The sequence below is a fragment of the Lissotriton helveticus genome, chromosome 7 (genome assembly GCF_964261635.1).
Source record: "Lissotriton helveticus chromosome 7, aLisHel1.1, whole genome shotgun sequence".
Lineage (NCBI taxonomy): Eukaryota > Metazoa > Chordata > Amphibia > Caudata > Salamandridae > Lissotriton > Lissotriton helveticus.
Window position 1 is genome coordinate 518955752 of NC_136068.1, and position 12198 is coordinate 518967949.

Sequence of the window (12198 nt, forward strand, 5' to 3'; positions counted from 1 at the left end):
CGATCATTGGCACCAATTTAAAAATGCCAATTCGCGGTAGCGACCGCCTGGCCACGTGGTGTGATACCGCCAATGCCCATACCCCTTCAGCCAATGGGAACCGCGATCGCGGTAGTGAGATACCCTTTTGAATCCCGCCGTAAGCATGCTCTGCCACTACCATCACGGTCATTGGCGCCAATTTAAAAACTGCTAATTTACGGTAGTGACCACCTGTCCCCTGTGGTATGACACCGCCAATGCCCATGCCCATGCCCCTTCAGCCAATGGGAACCGCGATCGCGGTAGTGAAATACACATTTGAATCCCGCAAAAGGCGTACTCCGCTACTGCAGGCCCGGTCATTGGGTATAATTGAAAGATGCACGATTGCGGTAGCGAACGCCTGGCCCCCGCGGTGTGACACTGTAAAATGCCCATGCCCTCTCAGCCAAATGGAACCGTGATTGCTGTAGTGTAATACACTTTTGAAAATCATGGTAGGCGTGCACCGCCACCGTGATCCCAGTCATTGGTTACATTTGAAAAAAGCTGACCAGGAACACCAATTGCAGCAGCTGAGTACCACTAAAATGACCCCAGGGGGCTGTGTATGTCTGGGAAAGAGCCACTCATTTCCACTGCATCCAGATACTGCCGCCTGCCCTTCTTCATCCCCAACTGCTGTTGTTCCTGTCTCCTGGACCCAGTGATGGTGAGAACTGAGAACATCAGGGCCCGTCCCGTCACCACAGAGGAGCTGGAGGTCCTGGTAGACGAGGTGCTTTCACATTGTGGGAGGCTATATGGTGCTCCTGATGTAATGGAAAGTGTTTCAGAGTGAAAGTTTGAGAGTGCAAAGAGTGCTCACATGATGTTGCTCTGATGTAGTACGTGCCTGTGAGTGCAAATTAATATGCATGCATCCTCATTTTTGATACACCATGCTCCATACATGGCCTAGTAAATATTGCACTTGAGTATTTGGGGAGGATGGAAACATGGACATTTCTACAGACCTTCTTTAACAATAACAATACAAACGTTGGTCCGAGACTGGGTAATGCAATTATGTGGTACAATGCCTAGCATGCTGATTTCAGGTAAATGGGGTGTGTAGCCTTAATTCAACAGATCCATGGCTGCATTTAAGTATGGGAGGGACTAGCAGTATTTTTGCAGCCATACATTAACACTGCTGCTTTGGACAGTGGAAGTCTGAACGAACATTGCCTATGCTAATGGATGTCATAGTCCATGAGGTTTTCACATGCTCATTTGTGACATTACAAATGTGTTTCGTCTAGAGGGTACTGAAGGATGTGTGTGCAATTTTCATATTGCCCCCATGGATATGTATGCATTATGCACAAGATTGAAATGCCTGAGTGTAGCACTCTTGGCGGAAATTCACCTATGACACATCAGATTAATGTACTTCAGAAATATCATCCTTCCATTGTTTTCATTATGTGTTCTGACTCGCATGTGTAGGCACTGTTTTCTCTCTCATATTGAACATGCATGTGAATGTTCTGATGGCCCACGTTGAACCTCAGTGTGAGTCCCCCTGGCCTGCACAGGTACTGCCCAATTTGACAAGGACCCATCAGTAAATGGACAGAGTTAAACATATGTGTTGTCTGCCACCCTATTTCTCAATGAACTATCTTAGGCCTGAGGATTGCACAAGACAGACCTTGTGAGAAGAGTGTGAGAATACAAGATCATGTACCTAAATGTGACCTCCATGACACAGGTAGCCATTCACAGGCCAAGGACATTGAGGGGTGTGTAGTATTGGACACAGTGAGTCTGTCCCAACACATAATTTCCAATGTATTGTATGTCTTGCTAACTCACATACTACATCACAGATGAGGGTCTTCTTTACATTGCTTCCTATGCTGGCATTCTGAATGTGTATGAGATGGCCATGTACTGTGTCCATCATCATACCTGCGTGCATTTCTATGAGATTATCTGATGCAAATGTACTACGAGTCATGCTGTATTGCCTCTGCTCAACATTTCTATATTGGTGTGCTATGTTTTTGCATGCTCCTGTACTGACACACAGTGGTACTTAACATTGTGTCACTGAAACTTACTCTTCTTGTCTCCTATGCCTGCAGCTTAAAGTCTGCGAGCATAAGGCCTTATGGAGGGCCAATGCACACAAGATGCGGGTTCACAAGAGGTGGTATAAAATCTACCGGCTGAGCAAAAATGTGGCAGAGATGGCGCTGGGGATGCTCCCTCTGACTGGAAGGTTGGCGTGTAATAGCATGACACCACTACTGGCCCACATCTCGGCAGTGATACAGCCAGAGCTGGATGGATGTTTGAGGGCCCATCAGCAACAAGTTGGGGGTGAGTATTCTGTGAAGGGTGGCTTTGGGTGTGAGTGACTGCATGTATCCCAACCGTGAGCCAGTGCGGAGCTCTGTGATGTTTTTAATGTGAGGCAATGGCTTCTAAGTGGCCTCTTTGTTGAGTGCAGCTGTCATCCATTTTGGCTACATGTACTTTCTCATGTGTTTGAAACAATGGCCCTTGACATTCCAAGATGAGATTTGGCCTTAAGACATCTGCTGCATTATGGGTGTCATAGATATCACCTGGCAGTGAACAGCAGCGTGCATCATCTTAGTGTGCTTTCTTCGATGTGTGCAGCGCCTTACTTGGAAATTGTGAGAACTACACATCTGACACCAATGTGCACCAGTCATTGTGCTTCAAAGCACAACATGGTGGACATCAGTAGCTCATGGCCATTCTAAAAGGACAATTCGGAGTCAGTACCTGTGTTGTTTCCTTAAAGTGGCTCCATATGTGACTGAGACAACATGTTGAGATGTATATCTATTTTTTTTTAAAGTTTACTTTTGTATTTTTTTTTTAATTTCTTTTTATTAGCAATAAACATAAAATAAACATAACAATGCATTGGAAATAAATCGACAGTATTACAAAGTGCCGGGAGCAAGGGATGTCTGACGACAGGATATAAGCAGAGTATTAAAAGCCGGGGCTTAAGGGGGATCCGGGGCGCCAGAGTCAGCCCGCCTGGCCGGAGGAACACAAATATCTCCCCGATAGGCGTTCCATGGTCCCCATATCTTTGTCCATTTCTCAGGGCAGCCCCTTGCAACGTAAACCGCCCGCTCCCTGAACATAGACCAATCGAGATCCTGGGACCACTTTGCACGTCGAGGTGGCTGAGCGCCCCCCCACAGCTGTGCAATGTTATGTTTCGCAATCATACAGGCAAGCGTGACCCATTGTTTCAGGTACAGATTAAGGTCTGTGGGCTCCCAAATGTTCAAGAGACATCTACGCACCTCCAAGCTCACGTCACAATCCAAAACAGACCTCATGACTTCATGTATATCACGCCAATAGGCTTGGACGGAGTTACAATGCCACAGAATGTGGAGAAATGTAGCAACCTCTCCACATCCCCGCTTGCAGTCACCATTCGTCGTCCACCCCATTCTCACCAACCCAGGACCGGTCACATAAGACCTATGTAAGATCTTTACTTGTACCAAACGCAATCTCATTTGTACCGCTACAACCCTAGGGGAGGAAACCGCTTCAACCCAGTCTTCATCGTCAAGTTCCAGCCCATCAGCCGTCCAAGCCCCTCGGAGAGACTGCAGCAGATCATCCATGTGGTTAATCAGTTTACGGTAGACCAGGGAGATCGTCTTAACTGGAAGGTGTCCATCCAAGACACGATCCTCGAGGGGGGAGGCGTCTGGGAGGGAATCTCCCAACGAAATATGAGACGTTAGGGCATGTCTGACCTGCAAGTCGCGAAAGTGTTCCCTAGTGTGGAGGTGGTGGCTCCTTTGTAGTGCTTGAAACGTCAGCATCTCCCCCTTCCCCCAAACATCTTTTATTTGACTGAGCCCAATCAACTCCCACTTGTCAAAACCCTTGGTAGTCCACAAACCACCCAATTTGGCAGAGTCGAAAAGAGGGGTCGCAAGGGTCAGCCGTCCCTCCCAACCCAGGCACTTATTAGCTGCATGCCAGATTCTCACTGCATGCAAAGTAGAGCCAGTGAGGGAAAAGCGCCCCGGCCGGTTGTATAATGGTCGGAGAAAGTTTCCCCCAGGGGACAGGCAACGATCCATAGCATATCCAGGGTCATTAGGAAGACCATAAACTATGTGGTTGATAGCTGCAAGTTGGGAAGCCCAATAGTATTTCCGTAAATCAGGAAGACTGATACCGCCATCGTACCAGGCGAGGGTAAGTTTAGTGTAGGCAATGCGGGACCTGCCACCCCAAAGGAGGGATCTCTGGAGCGTCTCAACCTCCTTAAAGTACCTGGTAGGCACCAAGTCCGTAGCGTTTTGGAGAACGTACAAAAAGCGCGGAAGAGCCAACATCTTAAAGAGCATTGCTCTACCCAAAAGAGACAACGGTAACGCCCGCCAACGTTCCACATCGGCGCGCGCAATCGAACCAGGGGCGGCTGCAAGTTATTTGCGAACCGTGCTTTGGCGTCAAGGGAAACGTAAATACCTAGATACACAAAACCGGTAGTAGTCACTTGGAGCGGACAGTTCTGTGGAATCACCGGTGGTGCGCCCGACAACATCAACATCACAGATTTCGACCAATTTATAGTAAATCCTGAGAATTCACCAAACACCCTAAGAATGTCGAGGAAAACATCAAGGGAGGAACGGGGCGTAGACAGATAAAGGAGCACATCATCAGCATATAGGGAGATCTTATCCTCCCACTCAGGGGACCACCGCAAGCCACGTATCATCCTTTCCCACCGAATCCAAGCCGCCAGAGGTTCCAGAGCTAACGCAAACAGAAGGGGCGACAACGGACAACCCTGCCGCGTCCCCCTCTCTAACTCAAAGTCGCCTGATTGACAGTTGTTCACTATCACTCGGGCCAAGGGAACAGTGTAGAGCAAACTTACCCACCCGATAAATTCAGGCCCGAAACCCAATTTTTCCAACACAGCAAAGAGATACGACCACTCAATTCTGTCAAAGGCCATGGTGGCGTCAAGGGACTCCAAGGCCGCGGACTTTGTCAGCGTATGCGCTCTACCTAGGACACCATGCAGGCGCCGCAGGTTGAGGACGGTGTTACGGCGTGGCATAAAGCCCGACTGGTCCGGATGCACTAAAGTAGTAATCACCTTGACTAGCCTAATAGCCAGCAGCTTAGCCAGTATCTTAGGCTCCGCGTTCAGCAGAGAAATAGGACGATAGGAGGAGAGAGAAGTACGGGACTTACCCGGTTTGGGAATTACAACAACGTTAGCAATCCGTTGATCATAGGGAAGAACCCCGACCTCCGGGCTTTCCAGAAACATAGCACGCAGATGAGGTGCTATCTTCTGTGCATTCAATTTGTATAGTTCAATGGGGATACCATTGGGGCCCATCGCCTTACCAGATTTAATACTCCTAATGGCTCCCCCCAGTTCGTCATCCGTAAGCGGGGAGTCCAAATACTTCCGGTTATCGTTCGATAATACCGGCATAATAATATCTCGGAGCAGCTCCGCGTGTTCAGAACAGTCATGCACATCTGACGAAGAATAGACGTTTTTATAATAAGAGCCAAAAGAGTCAGCTATCAATTGCGGATTGGTCACAGTCACAGGATCGCCAATATCAAGCTCAGGGACCAACCGGGACGCGCGGTCACCCCGCTCTAGCCAGGCTATAAGCTTACCGGCCCTGTTCATAGATTCTACTCTGAACATTGTTATTTTGCGTCACCGCCGACTCCCTAGACAACTCACGATATTCGTCTTGCTTAAGACGCAGGTGATGTCGGACCTCAGCAGATGCTGAAGTCGCGGCTTCCCACTCTAAACGTATAACTTCTGCCTCCGCCGCCGTTATATCCGCCAAACGCCTCTTTTTCTTACTGGCAATGAGAGACAGCGCCTCACCACGCAGGACAGTTTTGTATGCCTCCCACAATGTCTGAGCCGAGTCAACCGTCCCCCGATTATGCTGAAAGTAACGCTCGGAGGCACCACACAGTTCCTTCTTAACAACGGGGTCACGAAGATGCCATGCATTAATAGGTGCAACCCTGCCAACCATAGGCCGTCCCAATTCAACACGGACCCAGACCGGGGAATGATCAGAAATACCTCTACCCAGGTGGCGCCCCTCTCGCACACTATCTGCCATCGCAGCCGGTAAAACAACGTGGTCAAGCCGCGACATAGATCCGTGAGCAGCTGAAAGATGGTATAACTCCTAAGTGTAGGATTCAAGAGGCGCCAGGCATCAACCGTACCCAAGGAATCTAAGAAGTCACCTAGCCACTGGCGTGCCGGGGGCAGCGTCCTCGGCGGGACACGATCAAGATCACCATCCAAAACAGTATTAAAGTCCCCACCCAATATCAGAAGGCCCAGCGGGAGAGAAAGGAATATATGGGCAAGGTCTTTAAAGGTTTCGGACTGGAGAGCAGGGGGAACATAAACAGAAAGGAAAGTCACCACTTTACCCCCCAGTCTCCCGGACACCCCTACATATCTTCCCCTCTGATCTGACCACGTAGCATACACATCGAATGGAAGGGCCCTCCTCACCAAGATTCCCACCTCTCGTGAGCCCGTTGTAAATCCGGCATGTGCAATCAATTTATAACCCCCTCTGTGAAGCGCCATACAGTGATTGCCCACAAGATGCGTTTCCTGGAGAAGCACGACATCAGGCGAGTGACGCCTGATAAACTGGCTAACCATGCCCCTCTTGATCTTGTCCCCTAAACCATTCACGTTCCAACTCAACACCCGAATCCCTAACCCCACTGAAGAGCCAGACATTCACCCAACTCCATCGCGCACGCGCACATCATTCGAGGCCCAATGCAATGTGAAACGAAACTGTAAACAAAAACCCTGCAACAACCCACCTCCCCAACTCAAAGGACCGCCCCCCTCCCTGCACCCCTGCATCAGGACCACGCCCCAAACCCAACTAGCAGTGTGCCTGTCGCCCCACCCAACAATGGTTACTAAAAGTAAGAAGAGGAGGTGCCTGCCATGTAGTCCGCACACGACCCCCAAGAATAAACATCCCAGGAGACAAGCAACACAGTCTAATATAACGCGAATATAGTTCGAAGAAAGGCCATTCCCTTCCCCCCTCACATCAACAATAAATGACAATCAAAGAATAGTTCCTCATTCTGGGTCTTGCTGTTTGTCCTCTATGTTCGGCTGGTGTTCTTCCGTGTCATCCGGTCTAACAGTATCCAACCAGTCCGACACCACCTCGGCCCTATCAAAAAACCATGTCCGATCGTTCACTTCGACTCACAGCTTGGCAGGATACAACATAGAGTATCTGATTCCTTTGTCCCTCAACCTCCGCTTGACCTGTAGGAAGCTCTGTCTCATCTTCTGCACCGCTTGAGTAAAGTCCGGGAAAAAGGACACTGTGACGATGTCATACCGCAGAGGGCCGTCCGTCCGCGAGGCCTGCAGAATAGCATCTCGGTCCCGAAAGTTCAGCAGCCTAGCGATCATGGGTCGAGGTTGCGCACCCACTTTCCGCAGCCCCCCTGGCACTCTATGAGCCCTTTCCACTGTGAAAAAGTTACTGAGGCCCTTAGGTTTCAGGTGTTTAAGGATCAGGTCTTCAACAAATAAGTCCGGCGGCTGCGATTCCGAGTTCTCAGGAACACCCAAAATGCGGACGTTATTTCGACGATTGCGACCTTCATAATCATCGAGAAGCCTCCTGGTCTCCTCACGGGCCGCCTGAAGAGCTCGGACCTCTCTCTGTAGCTCAGCGGTGTCATCAACCAGGCTCGAGGTCAGGATGTTGAGGGACTTCACTTTCTCGTTCGTCTTAGCGTGATCCGTGCGCAATAGGTTAAAGTCAATCTTAACCGAGTCAAGCTTATTATCGAGCGTGTCCATTCTAGTCGCCATAGACGTTTCGATTCTAGTGACCACATCCATGATGTCCTGCAAAGAAGGCTCTACGCCGGCTCTCGGCGGGGTGGCGTCAGTAACTGGCAGCAGCTTCTGGTCAGCCGGGGACCCCTTAGGAATGGTGTATTTGTCCAATTTATTGGACTGGACGGATCTCTGAACTCTGCTGCCCTTAACGGCAGGTTTCTCCGAGTCCGCTCTGGCAGCCATGACGGGCGACCACCGGGGGCCCAGGAGATCAAGCCAGCGATAATCAAAAGCAGACTCAAAAGCGCTCAGGGGCCAAATCGCGAGTCCTCGCGCCAAGATGTGGGAGCCCCCTCCGATATGTTCAGCGCTGATAGTCAATTCAAAGGGCGGATCGAGGTGGGGTCACCACTTCCGGTAGACCATGCCGCTGTTGTCGCATTAGGTCCCGGCCACCAATGACACCAGAGTCCGTTGTTTCGGCGACGGGCAGACCCAGAACTTCGGACGACGATTTGAAGGGGTAGAAATGGACCCTTCGAGCCAGAATTTCACCAAGACACAGCCACACTAATCACCCAGCGAAGGTCATCCTCGGGTAGCAGGATATATGACAGGATAGACGAGCGGCGGAGCGGGTCACACGGAGCTACACGATCACGCGGCCATCTTGGTCCCGCGCTAGGCTCCTCCGCTACTTTTGTATTTTATTGGCAATACATATTAAACCAGTTAGCATATCCATATTACATACAACATTAGCATAACATTAAGAGATCAGCGGTGAGAATGGCATGCGATTATATGAAGTACATTGGGACTCGTATTCATCCTTATCAGCATCTTGGTAATGGAACATCAGAGGGTGGTTGGAGGAGGCTAATGTGTCTCTCTTGGAAGCTCAGAAAATCGAATGGAGCACAAAGGGGAGCGTGTAAGGAATAAAGTACATAATGTGGAGGGTAGATAATGCATTTGTGGGAGAGCGTGTGCTTGGGGATGGTTGTTAAATATGCATTGGGTGAGCAAGTAGATATGACTTAAGTGGGCCCCATATATCTCTCGGGCGTGAGGGAAGTGGAATGAGTTCGGCGTATGTACAGGTTTGGTCTTGCCATTGTATCATATCATCAAGCCAGTCCTTGAATTTTGGGGCACAACCCTGCCCCCAACAACAGGCTACACAACGTTTGGCAAGGACCAAACTGAAAGACACAAATTTGCAGTGTAAAGCCAGGATCTGCTTAGTGTAGCCCAGCAGAGCTGTAACAGGAGACCTTGAGAGTTTTAGTGTAGTCATGCAATCTAAAGTCGTGAAGATGTGTTGCCGGTATGCGCGTACTTCGGAACAATCCTAAGCCAAATGGAGAAAGTCGGCGGCCTCCATCTTACATTTGTCACACCTGTTTGTGTCCCGTAGGCCAAATCTGTGGAGCTTCAACCGTTTTAGGAATTTGTAATGAATAATACGAAGCCTGCTATTAGAGGTAGTTTGAGCCGTTTGAGTACAGCAGAAGGACCACTGCTCATCTGTGATGTCATGTTCCAGTTCAGCAGACCACTTAATTCTAGCCGCGCATTGAGGGTACTCTATGTCAACATAAAGGCTGTGGTATAGCATGGAAAATAAGTGCGAGGCAATAAGTGTGCGAAGGACATGGTGCAGGGGAGCCACCACTTCAGGTTCCAGGGATACGACGGAGTGCACTCCCTGATCCCATGTCTAAGTCTGGCATACAAGAAGGTTTTCATAGTGGTGGGTGGAGGGTCCGGAAAGAGTTGTAAGGTACAAGTCGCCACAGCATCCAAGGCGTCGAGCAGTGGCAATTTTTTAAAATAAACCCTCCTGTAATAATGAAAGGTCTGGGTGATAAACGAGAGGGAGTAGCGGGGAATATAGGCAGGGTGTATGTACCGGCTATGTAATCCGGGACCAAGCCTTGATTGTGCAGTCTACGGAAGAGGGCTGAGGCCCCAGTGTGCCTTCCCTAGACAGTATAATCCCTTCCAAAGGTAGAGATTCTGCAAGCCAGTGCTCGGGAGCAAGAAGAGATGTATATGTATCTCAACTACAGGCACGTAGGTATGTTAACAGAGATCAGTCGGTTACAAGGAGGCACGGGCCAGCTATTTGGCTGTGTAAATATCACATGGGTCATTAATGTCCACTATGCATGTTTTATTGCATCTTCTGAGTTTTGCATTAAGGTTGAACATGCAGACTGCAAAGGGTGATGGGCAACATGGGTGTATCATATTATAATTTTGTGCTGTGCTTGCATATGATGTTTGTGAGTATGGCACTATACAGAACCTACGTCTCTGTCTATTGCAGCATCTACCGAGTACAAGGAAGGACAGGGGGCGGACATCAGTGGTAAAGCTTCTTGCACGACTGCTACACATGAGCTCACTGACAATGATGTGACCAGCTCCTTGGAGGGTGACAGAAGTGCCCTGGAAGACTCACGCCCAGAAACACCAACCTCAACATCATCTGACTCCAGCGGTGACTCCTCGATGTTGGCGGGCACAGGGAGTTCAAAATCTGCCTCTTCTTCCACCACACATTGTCCTGTGCCCACCCTCCTGGCTACTACCACTAGTGCTGCCCATGTCCATAGCCCTAGGAAGGGTAGAGTGTCCTTCCCCCAGGCACCGCTACCCCTGCCCCTGTCTCCCCTGCTGCCCTCAGTGTGAAGGCGGTGGACCTTTTGCACCAGCTGTGTGTGGGTCAGACTGCTCTCCTGAATAACTTCCAGGATCAGGACAAGAAGCTGGCACAGGTAGTTGCTTTCATGGAGTGCATTCATTTTGACGTGGGTGGGCTACACAGAACTGTCCAGTCTTTGTCCTCTACAGTGACGGCAGTCATTCAGCTATCGCAAGCTCCTAGTCCAGCTCCAGTCCCTCCAGCAACCATCCTGCCAGTAGCACCATCTGATGAGAGTGCCCACACACCACAGCCCTCAGGCGCCAAGTACTCCACACGCATCACACAACAGCAGCACTCCAAGCGGTCAAGAGCACAGACCCATCCCCAAAACAAAAAACAGACACACAGGGGTGCAAAGGCAAAAGCCCTTCATGTGACACTCAGGGGCTTCAGGCCAAGAATCAGGCCTTAAGCTCACATTCATCCAAATCACCCCATCCAAGGGCACTCCCATCCCCACACCTGCTCACAAAGACAAACAAACAGTTGCCCTGTCTGCTGTGGAGCTGGTGCTTGCAAAGACTCAGCACAAACAGCTCTCTAAGGCAGATTCACCCGCACCGTCAACTCCCACCCACAACCCTGTGAAGCTGAGACAGGAGAGCAAAGTGGGGGGGTTTACCTTGACAATAGGGGATGGAGGGGAAAAGGCAAGGCCACCCCAAGCGTACCACCAGATCCAGCAATTCCCCACAAGGAGAGCCACCTGCACCTCATATACCTTTGGTGGAGAGTGAGGCTATTGTGCCCGCCCCACTTCCCACTCCTACCAAGACAATTCTTGCCTATCAAATCTCCAAGAAGTGGAAACACAGCTCTCCACAGTCACCCTCACACACTGTGTCTCACAGCAGCATGTTTCCGCCTCCCCGTGCCACCATGCCACCCGGTCCAGGCAGCCCTCAGGCTCCCACAGCCCTGATGCCTCTACCTCAGCTGGTCCTCTTTCTCCCAGGTCCAGTCGTCCAACGGTCCCCCACAATTAGTCACCTTCCAGTTCAACTGACAGCCAAGTCTGAGGCAAAGTCCCCCTCCCAAACCCATCTCTCCCACAGCGGTACCTGGACTGCTCATTTGTATCCCCGGAGCTGGGGTGAATCTCATGGCAGTGTACGGTGTTACCCATTCCCTGTGCAGTTGTGCAGTTTCACATGCACACATACATACTTTGAACTATGGAATGGCCACTGGCTTTGCTGTTTGTCACTTTGGATGCCCATTCCCTGTGCAGTTTCTCATGCACACATGTACATACTTTGAATATGGACTGCCAATGGCCTTGCTGTTTGTCACTTTGGAAGCCCATTTCCTGTGCAGTTTCTCATGCACACATGTACTTACTTTAAACTATGGACTGGCCAACAGCCTTGCTGATTGTCACTTTGGATGCCTGTTCTCTGTGCAATTTCTCATGCACATAAGTACTTACTTTGAACTATGGACTGGCCAATGGCCTTGCTGTTTGTCACTTTGGATGCCCATTTCCTGTGCAGTTTCTCATGCACACATGTACATACATTGAACTATGGACTGGCCAATGGCCTTGCTGTTTGTCACTTTGGATGCCCATTCCCTGTGCGGTTTC